This window comes from Perissodus microlepis, chromosome 11 (assembly GCF_051167445.1).
Source record: "Perissodus microlepis isolate ML-2025 ecotype Zambia chromosome 11, ASM5116744v1, whole genome shotgun sequence".
NCBI classification, from domain to species: domain Eukaryota; kingdom Metazoa; phylum Chordata; class Actinopteri; order Cichliformes; family Cichlidae; genus Perissodus; species Perissodus microlepis.
The window spans coordinates 20,096,693-20,114,128 of record NC_140471.1 but is presented as its reverse complement, the minus strand read 5'-3'; the positions used below and the strand labels follow the sequence as shown (position 1 = coordinate 20,114,128).

The following is a 17,436-nucleotide window of genomic DNA, read 5'->3' as shown; positions in this document are numbered from 1 at the left end:
TCAGGTGACCAGCATAAAGAGAGATCGTTAAAATCAGTTGCAGTTTTGGATTATTATGGAATAACTGTCAGAAAGCTTTTTTCTCACACATAATTGAAATTTACTGTAAACGATGATAAACACACCACAAAAGTCACGAGCTACTTTGTTAATGTTGCAGAGCTGAAAGGATGTATTCCTTCTTTGTACCAGTTAGAATACACCATTCTGTCAGCGTGAAACATTAAACGTTTAGGACCAGATTTACCAGGCAAGGAAAATCAATATGTTCTGATATTAGGGTGCAGTCTTCCATTAGAATTGATGGAGAGGGGGTCTTGGAGGTTAGGGGCAGCTGCTCTCTGGATAAATCTGATAGCTAAGGTGGCTTTACCACTGTATAAAGGTAGATAAAGGGCTTAAGGTATACACTGTATAAAACACTGTATACAGTGTTTTATTCATATATGAAGGCATGATAAAATGTGACCGCAGTCTAAAGCACTTTGAGTGGTAAGCAAGACTAGAAAAGCACAATCTAAATGGCAGTCCATTCTGTTTCCATAAACTTCGAGTCTATGTACATGTCCAATTCCAAAAAGTTGGCATAATTTATAAACTGTAAATTTCACAAATTGCAATGATTTGCAAATCTTATAAAGCCATATTTTGCTTGCAGTAGAAATAGAAAACATGTCCCATGTTTAAAGAGAAGCAATAAGGTCATTTTGAACAGCAGTCTGCAAACATCTGGAAACTGAGAAGACCAGCTGTTGGTCTTTTCGGTGAGGAATGCTGTCCCGTTCTTGTCTGTTACAGGATAGCGGCTCAACAGTTCTGGTTCTTCTTTGGCATATTTTTTTTTCATGATGCTCTGAATGTTTTCAGTTAGTAAAAAAAAAAACCCTGGGCTGGCCGGATCAGTTTTAGCACCCTGACTCTTCTACTATGAAGCCATGTTGTTGTAATAGATGCAGTATACGGTTTACCTGAAAAACATATTATTTGGCTACAAGCATATGCTGCTCTAAAACCTGTCTAAATAAATAAATGTTTACTTATGGCTTCCTCTTAGCATGATATAGCTTTAACCTACTCATTGTAAACTCATGGTGAGGTCACGGTGAACTGTGTTGAGCCCATGAAATGATTGTGAGGACAGAATCAGTTTTAATGCGGTGCAGCCTGAGGGCCAGAATACTGATTATTGCAATATTGAATTTTGGCCTTTTCCCTTGTGCACAGAGGTTTCTCCAGATTCTCTGAATCTTTTGATGATAATGTGTAGTGTAGATGTTTTACATTGAGGAACATTATTCTGAAATCTGCAATTTGTAGATGCAGTCTTGTGCAGATTGGTGAACCTCTTTTCATCTCTACTTCTGAGAAACTCTGCCTCTCTAAGATGCTCTTTTTATATTAAATCATGTTACTGACCTGTTTCCAATCCAATCAAGTAGCAAAATCTTCCTCCAGCTGTTTCTTTCAAGCACCACTTACTTTTCCAGTCTTTGCAACCTAGTTCCTCCCATCCCAACTGTTTTGAGATGTGATGCTGTCATCAAATTCAAAATGAAGCGACATTTTTCATGAAACAGCAAAATGTCAAACATTGGAGCTGTTTTCTTCATTGTACTGTAAATGTTGGTTTATGAGATTTGCAAATCTTTTTATTCTGTTTTTATTTATACTTGACAACAAACCAAACCAAGTCCAACATCTGTCCAACACACACAAATTACAAATTGTAAGATTCAGCTGTGGTTTTAACACATTTCAGATCGAGGTCACATTGATCGTTGCGTTTTTATTTTAAAATATTTGGTGTAAGACTAAGAGTCTAAAAACAAGTTCTATGGAGGTCTTTTAGTAATATTTCAGAAGTCTTGTCCATGTAGACAAGCAGAGCCTTTTGTGCTCTTTATGGATTTAATCCTGGACCCATCTCGGTGTAGAAATGTCATAAAATTTCAAGTTTAACATCACTACATATAATACAGCTCTTACTTGCACGTGTCTTGTATTGGGCAACTATTATCCCCTTGTTTTTGCACTACACATTAATTTCTACTAGAATTTTAAGTTACATTAAAATAGCAGATTGAGAACCAGAAATATATGGGCCTCAGCTCTAAACATTTACTGTGAGAAGCTACTGAACAGAGCCAACACTCTGGCACTGTGCTCACAATGAGCCATCTACCCACAGTAATTACACATGCATTCTGCTAACATCTCCCACTGGCATGCCAAATAAAATAGCAACAACTATCACAACCACATCAGGTGCAAAATAAGACATGCTTCTTTTTTTTTTGACATTTTATGATGATTTACAGTAAATTGCCTGCCACAAACCTTCATAAATCAGTGTGTATAATTCATTTAAATACCCCTCTTTCATCTAATGCCAAAAGAAGGTTCTGAACTGGTGCTGACACTTAATAAATCTGGCCTGCACTTTTTTTAGGGGGGGTTATTTGTCTCCTGAAGTTAATCTGAGGAGAGGACAGATGAGGAGAAGCGAGGACAAGGAAATTTAGCACAGCAGAGAACAGAGAAAAGCAGCATTGAACCCCCTAATCTTCAGTGACTTTGTTGGAAAGATCTGGAATCCTTGACCGTTAAAATTAATCTCATCATAATATGAGTCTATTTTCCAGCTCACAGTTTGCTGACAGAGGAAATCATCAAGCTGCGGAGAACCCAAGCGTTCACACTTCAAATTACCGGTGACCCTGATGTAGGCACACATGTACACACACACCTACACACACACTCACACACATACACATACACGTACATACATGCAAAACACATAATCACACACCCATACAATGACATAGGGAGGCACAGTAAATGAACAGATGCACAAAGAGTACATGCTGATGCACACATGCACATGCACAGATGGACACACCGACACATGTGCCCCTGCCTCAAAACACAACCCTACACTTTTGTGCTTTTACTCTTGTAGCAACGACACTATATGGACAAGAAAATTGAGCCACGCCTCTTAATCTTTTAATTTGGGTGCTTTCAGTCAGACAGGTTTAAAAAAAATCGATCACCTCATCATGCAGTGTGTCTTTGGAAACATTTGTGAAAGAATGGGTCATTCTAAAGATTCAAGCATTGCAATTTAATACAATGTCACAAGTCGGTTTGTGACATTTCTCCCCCTCCTTGATGTTCCATGATCACCTTAAGTGGTATTAATAACTGCAAAGTGGAAGTGCTTAGGAAAAAAGCTACTGATCAGGGTCATCGAGTCCTGAAGCATGCATAAACGTCACCAGCGCTCTACTGACTCCATAACTGCAGAGTTCCAAACCTCATTCACTTTAGCACAAATACTGTCTGCCAGGAGCTTCATGGCACAGTATACCATGGTTAAGGTCATAGGTGTATTGTGTAGATGTCCCTGTTCTTTGGTCCATAAGGTGTGTATGTCATAATCCACAAAATAGAGCCTGACCAATCACAGGTCAGATATATCTGCATTGTTGATACAACACCTTACATGCTAAAAGTTGCTGAAAAAAAACACCTATTTTCAAATGCAATTTAATTACAGGTTGAGCTCAGAAAATCATATCACATAAGAACAAAAAATTGTTTTTATTTTATTGTGTATTGTTTATTCTTTTGCAGTTAAGCACTGAGCTACTTGGCAAATATTTATACTATTTTTGGTGACCTGGGTATAGCAAAAAGATGGAAATTATAGAGGCAAAAAACATATTTCAGACTCATTGTCACAGTTTTTTTTTTTCTCACAGATTTAACACTTAAAACTAGAAGCAGTGTTACAGGAGTGTCTATATAGCACAGCTCTTTCTGCATGCATACTGTACGTATTCTTTTTTTTTTTTTTACATGGCTCAGCACCTTAATGAGTAACTTTTCATTTCTAATGATTAAATAAAAGCTATTTTCAGCTGATCCCTTGTTGCACGGGGTTGCTACAGTGTTTAGCTCCACGTCTTTGATTTAGCACAGTTTTCTGCTGGAAGCCCTGGCTAACCCAAACCCCATAGGGGATTGAAGAATGAAGCCAGCAGCCTTTCAGTTATTAAGCAAATTAAAAAAAAAACTACTATTTTTCAAATTTATTGTTAGTGAGTCAAAGATTTTTCCTGTGAGCAGCTTCTTTGGAGGATACACCATGAGATCTCACCTGCTTTCTGTTTTGTCCAAGCAATGCTTGAATAAAACTTGTGTTTGCATAAAACAACACACACAAGCCACTGTGAAAGATATTGTACGGGGAGATATTGTGTGGAGAGAGAATGTGGCAGAGGCAAACGCAGTGAAGCAAAGAGCTCTAAAAGTCACTTAGAATTTGGAGAGCTACTTAGTCAAGGTCATTATTGTACTGAGTCTGTGCATGTGTGAGTGTGTTCTTGCATACGTGCATATCTGTGTGTGTGTGTGTGTGTGTGTGTGTGTGTGTGTGTGTGTAGTGAATATAATAATGCAGCCATTTGCAGCTATACCAGAGTGTAGTAAAACCATTAAGTGTCTGACAGAGGTGCTGACTGTAGATTACAGAGGCTCTAAATCTGAGCTTGGCATTATGAAGCCACTTTGCTCTACATAACTACAGTATATGTCATTCTGAACAGCCCATAAATGTAGCAACAAATACCCACAACAAGCAGCATCTTGTAGTACACAGTAAACATTTGTGAATGGAATCATACAAAGTGTTAATTGTTTAAATCTGATGCCAAACAGAAGACGGCAGCTTTGATTTGTTTTAAACAAGCAAAAATATAGAATATTTGACAAAGTCAGAGAGCGACAGAGGAGAATGTTTTTTTTTTTTCCAATAGAAAATCATGGATGCATGCACTTCAACTACACTCAGTGGCCACTTTATTAGATGCATGTTGCCAGTGTGGGAAACATTTTTCAAAGATTTTCAATTCTGACACAATCGAGCATCAAGCAGACGCTGCAGATTTGTTATCTAGACATCCATGAAGTGAATTTCCCTTTCAGTGAATAAGGCCTACTAGAACCGTACTACAAATACTGCCTAAATCTAATATGGGGCTACATGGATCCATGCTTTCAGTCAAGCTGCAATGACATTTTGTGAGACTTGTGCAAATGACCAAATGTCATCTTTGGCCAACACTGTAGCTGTTAATCGCTGTCGAATTGAGTGATTATTCAAATTTTCAAAATGGCAAAACATCCTGTTTTGAAAAACAGCTTATGTGGTCTCCCGAGCATCGTGCCCACTGTAAATGCATTGAATAAGTAATGTCCCGCTATAAACTATGACTGTATAGGATAAATGCACTCATGCAACCATTTGCAATACAACAGAAGCTCTACTTAATGTGTTTCCGCGCCACACTACTACAACATGATTAAATAATAAGTCAAGTGTTGTAAAACCACTTGAGAAGAGGTTTCTTTACAGCCTGAATAAGGTCTGGAGATGCTCTGCGTTAAAGGGTCCAGTGTACACATGTGTTAATTTGCCATTGCCAATCAAGTGTTTCGGAGATGATTGATCCTTGTTCGCTCCAATGGCAAAGTCGGCAAGGAGGGAGAGTGTAAGAAGAAGAAAGAAGAAAGAAAGACACAAGCAGCATGTGCGAGCCTCTAACCACCAGCTGACACTCTTCATCTGTTGTGTTGTGTCTGCACGTCTGTTTCACCATCGAAGCACTGTGGGTTTGTCTGAATACATCAAAACAGCCAGAAAAACAGAGAGTGAGAGAAAGACAGAGGGAGGAAGAAAGAGCATTTTCTTAGAGAGACTCCAGCATCAGCTTTCTGTCTCGCTTTCTCTTTCCTTCATTTCTCACTGTGTAATATCATTTCCCCACTCTGTCCTGCTTTTATCGCTCTGTACCCCCCACACCCCCTTCTTCTCTCAGAAGCAGAGTTGGGAGTTGGGAGCAAAAGGCAGGAGACAGACAAGATAAAAGCTGCTTCCTGATTCTTCAGCTCTCAGCTTCTCTGCTGTCAGGCACGAAGACAGCTAGTCAAGAGAGAGAATTTCCTGCTAGATGTATCCCTGCACAGCTGCTGTCGCTAACAGGCAGACAGGCAGAGGGAAAAAGAGGAGGAGAGAGACAGACGGACAGATTCAGAGGCAGAAAGACCAGCGAGCAGCAATGCAGACAGGTAGAAAAAGACGCAACAAAAGACGATCACGCAGACGTTCACTCTGGACTCTTTGGAAAAAATGCAGACAAGTTTGTGTTTCATATGCAAAGAAAAAAATGAATAATAAAACATGAGAATATACTAACGATGTTTCACTATTCCACTGAGAGATGCTACCCTAAAAGGAATTGCACAAATGCATGCACATTTCCTTTAAGTGACAGAAAGTATGTCTTCTTGTGTCCTTTTTTACTGTGTTGTCTGGTGGTTTAAACAAATACATAAGGTACTGACACTCGCACACACATTTCTTCTCTGACACTATCTTTTGAAGCCCTGGCCTCAAGCTTGTTGTCTTTCAATATGTTAGTTTTATCTTTGGGAAAAGTCTCTCAAATTCTCAGCTTTTCTGAGCAGATAGGTGATGGACTGGGAGCAAGAAATGTACATAAGCACACAGATGGCCGGTGGTCTGGTGAAGGCCAGCATCAAATGTTAGAGGTGAATTGCGCTTTAGTTTCTCTGTTCAACATCCCTGGGTTTATATTTGATGCCGTTCTAATCCTTATTTGGAAAAATATGAGAGTGCATTGGGTCGACTAGACGTTAGTCTGAAAATAGTCGAGCCAGCTTTGAGAGTTTGCTTCGTAGCAGGAAAAAAAAAAAAAAATAACCACAGGAAGTGGTTATCCTCGTAGTCACATTATCGTTTGCATGGCTGGTTCCCGCAGTTATTAGATAGTAATAATGAATGTCAGGCAGGGGAGTGTGCGAACTGTAGGACGACATCAAGAGGGATATTCTCTGTACTGTAGCACAGTGTTAATTATGCTACTGAAAACATTCATTTTTAGCCCTGGAACTCAAACCACTTTCTGAAGCTCCTCAAAATGTGTATCTAAATAATTAAATAAATATTATAACACTTGAACAGAGCTCTCCCCTAAATATTATATTTGACTTCGGGGTGGCTGTGGCTCAGGTGGTAGAGCAGATCAGCTACTGACTGGAAGGTTGGTGGTTCGATCCTTGGCTTCCCCAGTCTGCATGCTAAGTATCCTTGGGCAAGATACTAACCCCAAGTTGTTCTCCGATGCCTCCATCGGAATGTGAATGTGTGTGAATGCTTAGATTGCACTTAAGTATAGAAGGAAGTGCTTGTATGAATGAGGCATGTTGTATACAGTGCTCTGGGAGAGTAGAAAAGCGCTATATAAGAATCAGTCCATTTACCATTACTCTGAATTTGAGGCTTCAGAGATCTGTTAAATTGCCTATTTATTTTAATACAGTTTACTTTACCCTGCAACCAATTGGAAACCTGTCCAGGGTGTACCTACCTCTCCCCCTATGAAAGCTGGGATAGGCTTTCATCCCCCCCCCCACAACCCTGAATTGGATACGTGTCATGATCCTGGGTTTTGTACCCAGTGTTTTTAGTCTTCAGTTTGATATTTTCTGTTTTCAGTAGTTTTCATTCTCCTGTTGATTTTCTTTTCCTCCTATATTCTTCATGGCTAGTCTGTGTATCTTATCTTCAATTTTGCTTTGTTAATCGATTCTGTTCACCTGCGACTTGTTTTCAGGTCTGGATTACTCTTGAGCCCTGCGTTTTTTCAGCTACGTGGATTTGCTTCCTGACCTGAATAATGGTTCAGGTCTTGGGGTCTGCATTTTGGGTCCAAGCTCTTCATAAACCGTAAAAATAAGTGGAAGAAAATGGACCGACAGGTATGTAATAATAACTTTACGAACTTAGCTTGGGCACTCCTTAACACAATCACCATTCATCCAGTGAACCATTAAAAGGTTTCACTGCAAACCTTACTCAATAGTATAAAGGCAGCCTCTTCCACTTACAACTTCATATTTCCATTTCTAGACTTCACCTGAGTCCCTTTGCCTGAGCATAAAATAACGCTTATTTATATTATACTGGTGTTAGTGCAGCCCTTCAGTTCATCCTAGGTCTAAGCAATGTTGGGGTCTTTACTCAATAAAAGTAATGTATTACACATTACGCTGTTCTTCTTTTCTTTAAGTGATTTATTATGTTACGTAATTACTTCCTGGAGAGAGTAGTTAATTACAATACTGTTTAGATTACCATTGCAATACTTGTTACATAAGCCTGAAACGAACTGTCATATAAATGAATTGCCTGGTTACAGTCCCACATACCAACATGAATCCTTATCCTACATAGGGACACACACACACACACACACACATACACACACACACACACACACACACACACACACACACACACACACACTTTCTTTTAGTGTTAAAGTTTAAACACAAAGCTAACATCACAAAGAAAAAAGAACCAGCAGGAAGAGACTTCAGAGTGATCACCGCAGTGATTCTACTGTAGAAACATGCAATGGAGTCGACAATGCCACAACCCCGACTGCTCATCACTGCTTGTTGAAAAAGATCAGGGTCTGGCTGTTATGCTGGGGTCAGCATACACTCAGCTTCACTGGGTTCTTCTCTAGTTTTGTGTTAGCATGCTGTCTGTGCAGATGTCTGCAAAGAGCCAATGTTCTGTTAGCACTATAATGCGATTGTTTCTGTCCTGGGTGCAGTTTATGCTTAAAATAAAATAAAATTAACAGCAATGCTCATGTGTCCATTCCTCAAGAGTTGTAGTCTGCTGCAAGAATTTCCTCCTCCCTCAAATGAAGTCAGCTGATTTAGCACACACAAGAAAAAACAGGCAGCGTATTTTTTTTTCTATCTGACCTTGTGGAGATACCTTTGTAAAACAAATAACAACATAACTGTAACAACAAAAATGTGATAACAGTACTTGGTTACTTTGTACTTTGTAACACTGGAAAAAAGCTGTTTTAGGTCATTGTGACTCCCATTAAGCCAACATCCTTTAGACTGACTGCCCCAAATAAACACAAGGACCAGCGGGTGGGTGGACCTTATGACATAACCATGTTTGGTATATATAAGAAATGATGTCAGCTCTCGCATCATCAGATATCATACAGAGCCAAGGTAAAAAAAATAAATCTGGGCCTGGCACTGTTGTCTCAGCTTTTTGCCTCTCAGGGTTTCCCCGACATCATAATTCGACAAACAGTGTATACAGCATATGACAGAATATAAAGTAAAACCCTCAATGACACCTTGTTTTAGGAAATAAATCATACGGTTACAACTACATGATAAAGTGAAGCCAAAAGCTTTGCTTTCTGTTCAAACTCTTACTTTAATGCCTCAGTCTGTATCTCGGCTAATAAATTTCCTGGTGTCCTTTCTGATGATTGATGATGGGGAACAGTGATCCAGCCTGGTGAAAATTGGTGTTTCACATTTGTTGCATATCCACAACACATCTTTAATGCATCTCTCTGTGTTTCCCTTGTGTGAGCATCTATCTTAACACTGCCAGTTTCCTTGATGAGTGCACACCTGACTACACATGTGAGTACTTCCTCTGTCGCACAAAAACAAGCGCAAGTCGCACACTTTGTGTTACAGATGCCATGCAATTACACATCAGTCACACTGTTCAGTTCAGCCTTGCATTTACTTTAATTATTCATTACTCATTTTGGACGTGAGCAGAGACGTATGGTATTCTTCAAGAACGCAAAAAAAGAGGTTTATTAAGCGATATCTCTTGTATTTCCACTCATCAGACACGTGTAGGGACACAGTCACAGAGCTGTACACGCTGATCTCTGCACATTTTTAAGCCTCAAAGGACAGACGAGATCTCACCAGTTGTCACTGTAGCATACATGTCTCTTTACATTTTCTCCCTGTTATAATAATGTTTTAAAAAAGGGGGTTGGTGCCACCTTGAATGATGCCAGACCGACAGACCAACCAGTGTCAGACATGTTTGTATACACCAGCTGTCGTGACAAAAGTTATTTTACATAGTGAGATCACCTGCTGAGGCTGTTGGCCAGAATTACTCATTCACCTGCCTTTCACATTTATTCATGTCTAGCTCATCTATGCGAGGGAGGGCAGTTGTTTATCTTTAAAATGTAATTTGACTTTGATATATGCAATAAGCTCTTACAGCACCTGAATGGACACAACTGTGGGTGCCACTGTTGATTCTCCTGCAAAAAATGGAGGCGGGCATTCAGGCACACCTCCAGTGTCAAAAACTGGTAGCACTAAGAAATGTTTTTTGTACAGCTTGCCTTCTTTTACAGCTTCCTATCAGACAGGACACTCAGACATGTCCCACGAGGGTACAACTTTCCTTTCTTTCATGACTTAATTCACTTGACACCAGTGTTTTCTGTCCTGACACTTTCTGAGCAACAGTAGTCAACATATTGGAAGAGTACTGTCCCATCAGACATCGCTGCTTGCTCTCAATGGAGCTGATATCATTCTTCCTCTTTTTTCCCCACATCAAAATCATTTTTTTTGTCATTCTCTCTCTTGTGTCTGTCTTTTATATAGTGATCCTCTGACTGCACTGTCCCCCTCTGCCTCTGGGATGTGTGTGTGTGTGTGTGTGTATTCCCTCAAACCCTATAGGGGCTTGTATATGAGTCTGGCCCTCTCTGCCTTGCCATTGTTATGCCAGCTTTGTGCCTTGGAGCATCTGTGAGTGTGTATGTATGTGTGTGTTTGTGCCCATGAAAGCGTGCTCATGCACAGTACTTGCAGGCGTACATGTGCATTTGCATACCATGTGTTTATGTGTGTGTGTTTGTGAGACTGTGGGCAGCTCCTTTTTGCCAAGACCCAGCTCCTCTCTGTGTCTGTCCATTGTGTCCAGTGTTGTGTTCAGTGGCCCTGGGCATTTGGCCACTACAGAGAACAATGCAGAATAGACAATAGTCAAACAATAGCAGGGATACCCTGTGGACCAGTCGGATGAGACACCTACCATGTATGTGTAGGACCAGCAGTTGGAGTGCACGTGATAATATGTTCTTACATACCATCTCGCAAAACCTTTCTGCCATTCTCTATTGTGCACACAATGCAATATCCTACTCATGGCAAGTAATAAAAGCGAATTAATTATGCAGTATATTGTGGTGCTTAAATAGCATCAGGTCTACATATGACTAGCATCCAAGGATGGAGGAAGGATGTGTGTGTGTATCATGCTATACATTCCCTCTCCCCCTCCAATGACCTCCTTCACCCAATAGAAGCCAACTGGCAGCTTGACATTCTGTATCTAAAATCCATTACTCATTCTTTCTCTGTCGCTCCATCAATCTCTCTGTCTCAATAAGCCATCAGTGGTTTTGGTTCTGATCCAAATCAATCCTGTTCTGACACTGACCCAAATCATTCATCTCTTCCTGCTGTCTCTCTCTATCTTCATGTCTCTCTAACAGTAGGAGTGTGTAGCCAGCTGCCAGCTAGCATCAGTCATGTTGTCAGGGTCTGGCTCTGGAGCTGCTGTTGGCTTTGAGGGCAATAGTTTCTCTTCAGCTCTGTCCCTAAACAACACTGATGTACTGATGGCATTTAGCAGTATTGGGCATGACTCCTACATTTTAGAGCAGAATTTCAGGCTGTGCAAGCACAACCTGAAAGACTATTCCAGGTTGTGCACGGTGGGAATAGAAGTAGAAATTGGACATTTATTCCAACAATAATATTCCCTGGCTAAAGACTACAAGAAAAACCTGCATCAAGACAATGCAAGAAAAACTAAACTGTTTAAGGATGACTACCGCACCTTTTTAAAAGAAAAAGGGGTTCTAATGGAAAAATCTGTATTATTCTGCAAAACAGGACAAAATGTCTAATAAGACAAGTTGCTGTTATTTTTTTTTGGTAAAGTGTGAACTCTGCAAACAATAGGATGCACATCTTAACTTTAGCAAATTATAATTAAGAAACCATAAATAAAACTAGAGATAAGTGTCTTTGTAATAAATGTCTTTGTAAACAGATTCTAGGAAATTATAAAGACAATGTAATCAAAATACTCTAAACTTTGTAAAGCTTCACAACAGCAGATAAGTAAATGATGCTGTGTAGCAGTAGCATGTGTAGCACTGCGCCACAGTTTGCAGTCCATCGGTGGTATTTCATAATTGGCTCCAAAAAACATGATACTTCTCTACTATTTATGAAACATACACATTGACAGACTAGCAGTTAATGTGTCAGGGACATGGCGGCAGCAAGTTGGGTTGGTGACAACACACAGAATTACAATTTAAAACATTTTGCAAAGAATTTTGAAAGAAAGACGTTAACTAAATCAGGCCTACCTGAAGGGCTGTCCTAACGCATCGTTTTGTCACTGATGGTTGGTCAGGTTGCCCAGGCAACCCTCTAATGTATTAATTACCATGTCAAGTAACTTGTACTTTCACTAGAACTTCAATCACATGAAGTTGAGAAAAGTTTAAGTCTAGACCAGCACACTTTACCTTGTGAGGGATTATTTCACTTGTTCCACTTCTTGTGTGGACTTAAGCACCCCAAAGATAATCATATAGATCTGTCCATAGAATTAATATTGAAAAACTTTTTCATAATACACTGGTAAAAAGCTACTATTATGTGGTTTACTCTAAAGTAAGCAATTACTATAATGTTTTTAGTAGGCTTACATCATTGCCCTTCATTCTGAAAACAGAGACGTATGTGTGAGCATTTGTTGATGACGATGACGATGCGCTTCACCTGGCTAACATAGACTTATAAGATTTAAAGGTGTAGCAGTACATGGTGACATCACTGGTGGGTGTGCTTGCAAGTATAACAAAAGCACCCTGACTGACCACATCACAAAAATCTGCACCATAAATTAAACCTGGCTGAAGTGTTGGCATTTCTGGATCTTCTGTTGTTATTTTGATTTTTTTAGACGATGCTGAATGAGAACATTTATTACCTTTCACTAAAAATGTTTTAAGCACTTTTTGCAGTTTTTCTTGTCCAATACTTTGTTACTTGAGTGGTTGGTTGATCTAAGAGGAGAAAAGCTTGTTTTTGCTGATGTGGCCTTTATGGTAATGCACAGCATGAACAGCTGTTTCAGGTTCATAAAGGCGCAGTCAGTGATAATTCTCTGAAAAGCCTGAGCTTCCTTTTATTGCCTGAGATGCTCATCATCTTGATTTGTGCGTTAGTACTGTATGCTTGGCAAACAGGTGTCAGTCTTCTCAGATTCATTAGGATCGAAAAGATGCTTCTTGAACGTCTAACCTGAACTGACATCATGTCCTCTGCTGCAAAAATTTAAGCCACATTAAGATAAAAGGAGATTTTGGCTGTGTAAGAGCAGTCGAGCTGTGTACTTAGTATTTCTTTAAGCCCTCTCTTCTGTCTCTCTCTATTTTTCACTGGATAATCTCACCCCTCTCCTCCTCTCATTTTTTTCTTTCCAGCAGATGTCATTTACCTTCTGTCTGCTCTCCAGGGACTCCAGACTTTTGCAAAATTAAGAAAAGATTCACTCCATCACCATCTCAGGTTGTCTTTGCCTTCTTCAATTTTTCTTTCTCTCTTTTTCTTATTTCTCCAAGATCAAAAATACAACCTATCTACCCGACATGACAAGCAGTTTATATCTCTTGCAGACCTCCAAGATTAAGACATGTAAAACTATTCTGCTTTTTTAGATGTTTTCCACCAAAGCCCACTGAGTCTCCTCCAGATTTAATTGGCCCTATAAATAAACTGTTCTGCTGCAAAAGACGTTTCGAGGCAAAGTAATGGAAGAGAACACACACACACATACACATGGAAAGATGGTGAGATAGAAAGACAAAAGTAACGATGTGAATTACTGCAGTAGATGAATGTAATTCACTGAGCCTTAGCTAAGCAGTGTTCAGACAGCTGATTTAGGATGCAGACAGACAATGATGGCTTCATCACAGCAGCTGAGAGAGGAGGAGTGTGTGTGTACCTCACGAGAAGATGGAGGCGAGAGAGAAAAACAGATGCAGAGTAAGGAAAAGATCAACTTGCTGAAATAGAGACGAAACAAGGAGGGGAAGAAAAATCAGACGTTTATGTGTTTTTTTGTGTGTTTAAGAAAATGAACACCTTACATAAATCACATTTTGCAGTTAACACCACGGAGAGGTCATAATGTTTGTCAGCTTCAACAAACTGCAAAGATGTTTTTCATTTCTACGATCATAATTTTTGACACCTGTTGTTTAGAGATAATTTCTTCTTAGAATTTTCTTTTTTTAATTCAAAGTGCCTCATAATTCACACACAGATGGCAAAAAGCTACACTGCAGAGTGGACAGAGAGAGATGCTGAATGGAGCAGTCACTGACAGCTGTTACTATTGTCTATTGTTGCTACTCCATTGAGTATAACATATAACACGTGAGCAAAGGACTTCAAGAAATGTATGTCTGCGGGTATGTGCTCTGACAGGGAGCTGAGACCCTGCAACTTTGTGATTGCTCAAATTAAGCAATATATAATAATCCAAAAAAACAATAACACAGTAACAGTAGAAATAAATTTCAACTTCTTGGGTAAAGACTTTGTATGACCCTTAAGAGTTTCCAGATGTCAATACAAAGTCAGAGCAGAAATAGTATGAGTAGAGTTCCAACCTCAGTATTTCACTTTATTACCAAAGTGAAATACTAGCTAGATAAGGCTGAATATGAGTTTATTCCCTACAGCTTCCAATCAAGTAGAAGCATTTAGGAAATTGATTTGATTTGATTTTTTAAAATAATACCACTATGTGTCAAAGGTGCTCTATTGGATTGAGATCTGGTGACTTCAGAGGACATTTGAGTGCAGGGATCTCACTGTAGGAGTGGTCTTCTGCTGATGATCTGGGCCAATGTTCCACGTTTTTTGCATTCAGAGATCCGATTCTTCATACCTTGGTTGTAATAAGTGGTTATTTTAGTTACTGTCAGCTTCCTTCCTGTCAGCTCAAAGCAGTCTGGTCATTGTCCTCTGACCTCTGCCATTAGTGTAATATTTCCATTCCCTGTAAACCCTAGAGATGGTTGTGTTGCAAACTCCCAGGAGATCAGCAGTTTCTGAAATAGACTTGCTTATCTGGAGCCATCAACCATGTCACACTCAAAGTCACGTAAATTGCTTTTCTTTCCCATTCTTACAATTGGCTTGATCCTTAGCACATTTCTTGACTTGGTGCAGTGAGCTGCTGTTATGTGACTGACTAATTAGACATTTGTGTGAGCAGGTGTAGTAGAGGCTGGTGTGTTTTCAACAGCAAGAAAAGACATTAAAATAAGGTCACGTAGCTGCTGTCTCAAATGCTGGTTTATTTTGCCAAAATGAAATATTATGCAATGTGGCAATAGAAAATACCCCCAAAAATTCTTGAACAGGAAAAATTTGTTGCATTGAAACCAGTTGAGAAAATGAGCCAACTCCCTCTTTGTGTGCATGCACGAAACCAGCTCTGTCCAATTTGTACATTTGCATGTTTATGCATCTACAAAGAGGTCGGAGACCGCAAGCACCGCTGTTAGATTTGTTTGTGTGTGTGAGACAGAAACCGAGTATAATCTTGCCATGTAGGGTGTTGACTCTACAGGGATGTGCAGTAACATGCTGTCTAATTAACAGTGTCCTCTCTGTGGTGGTGACGGTTCCCACAGCCCCAACGGCCATGATTAAAAGAGACGCTCTCAAAGGATGGAAAGCTCTTCCAATTCACTCCAGATACTTCCTGGATGCCGTCCACACACATTCAACCATCTCATCTTGACCAAAACGGATGCTCTGTCTTACTCTGTGACTGGGGCCCTCTCAAGTATGCACACATGTTTCTGTGACTTTCTATTTCCCTTCATCTGTGTACCACTTTTTTCCTCTCGACTCTTTATTGCCTAAACTCGCTGTGCTTCCTCCTCTCTCGCTGCTCTCACCCTCGCTGTCTGCCAGGCTTCACATCAAAGCTGATGATTGGTTCCTAACTGTTCAGCAGGCAGTATTTTATCTTGCTTTGTGTGAAGAGACCAAAATAATCAGCATGAATATGGAAAAACCTGCTTCTATGGTAATATCCAGCCCAGTAATATCCATATCAGTCAAACTAACTTGGCTTAATTTGACTTACATATAAACGGATGGCAACACTTTACTCCAAAGTCCCCTTGGCTTAGAGTCACATTGTAAACACTGCCTTTGACTTACGATATAAATATACCAACTTGTCAAGGTTGTTGGCGCCGTGCGGAAATTGACTTGTACAGAAAGCAACAATTTACTTCATTTCTGCTGTTTTCTTGGCACCATATCCACTTACTGATGTAAATACTCACCTTTGTTTGACTTCTCCATACACTACCAGTATTCAAGGTTGTTGGTGGTTGTTTTAACAAGGGTCTTCAACGAGGCCCCCAATTCTAATTTAACAGTGAGGTTGAATGAGACTAGTCTTCTGTCCTCAGGTTTTTGGTTTTACATGCACAGCATTAAAACCCAGGGCTAATGGTTTTCAAAATAGATGAGAAAAGTCCTATTTGAGCAAATTGTTATTAAATGGTTGCATTGGTACTAAAATCCGTACTTAAACTTCCTTCAAGACATCCATGTTCTCTGTGTCAGGGTGATCTCATACATTACCATTAAGAGAGTGTCTGTTAAGCCTTTTTTAAATTAGAAGCACATATTGTATTGGTGTAAACAGCATATGTGTAAATAGGTTGGAGTTGAGAAATACCTTTGGTAATATACCTACATAATGAAATCTTGATTAGTGCTCATGTTGTGCATGCTAATTAACTGTTAATGGCTGGTTAGAGCAAGACAGTGTGGTGAAAGGCTGTAAGTTTTTAAAGATCCTTCACGTAAAGAGTGAACAGAAAATACATCAGAGTCAAAGTAATAGATGTTATGTGGTAAAATAAATAAAAACTCCACAGTAGCTAAAATCATGGACAGTCATGGTTTTAATGGCTGGTTACTATGGTTATAGGAAAACTACATAGCTTATATCATATACATATATGAGGCAGGAAATCCAAAGTGTGGGGTTAGGATGAACTTTGGCCAATTCAGTAGCCTAACAGTAGCACCATAGCGTGGACACTTGCTCAACCAATAGTCTGCCTGCTGGTTGCTACCACTTCTTCAGATACAGTGATATATGTTCCTATTTTAAATGTTTGTTACTACAGTCGTTTATTTCCTTGCGGTGCACCACAAACTGTTATTATTCGCAGTCCTGGAGCACAAACCATTTTTTGATACTCCTCAAAATTACATGTTTGAATAATTAAATGAATAAAATAAACATGCACCTACAGCAGCAAATGAATGGCAACCACTTAATTAGGAAACCTTTGGGGCTTGCACAGTATGTTGAATCGATTATTAAACATTGCTGCC

The 17,436-nt window shown here is 39.6% G+C and overlaps 1 long non-coding RNA gene across 1 annotated transcript in view; it reads right to left on the bottom strand.

Annotated features, from left to right (window-relative positions):
• LOC146377656 (uncharacterized) overlaps positions 1 to 17,436 on the bottom strand; it is a 178,289-nt gene that overhangs the window by 133,638 nt on the left and 27,215 nt on the right. The gene's annotated exons all lie outside the window — the stretch shown is intronic.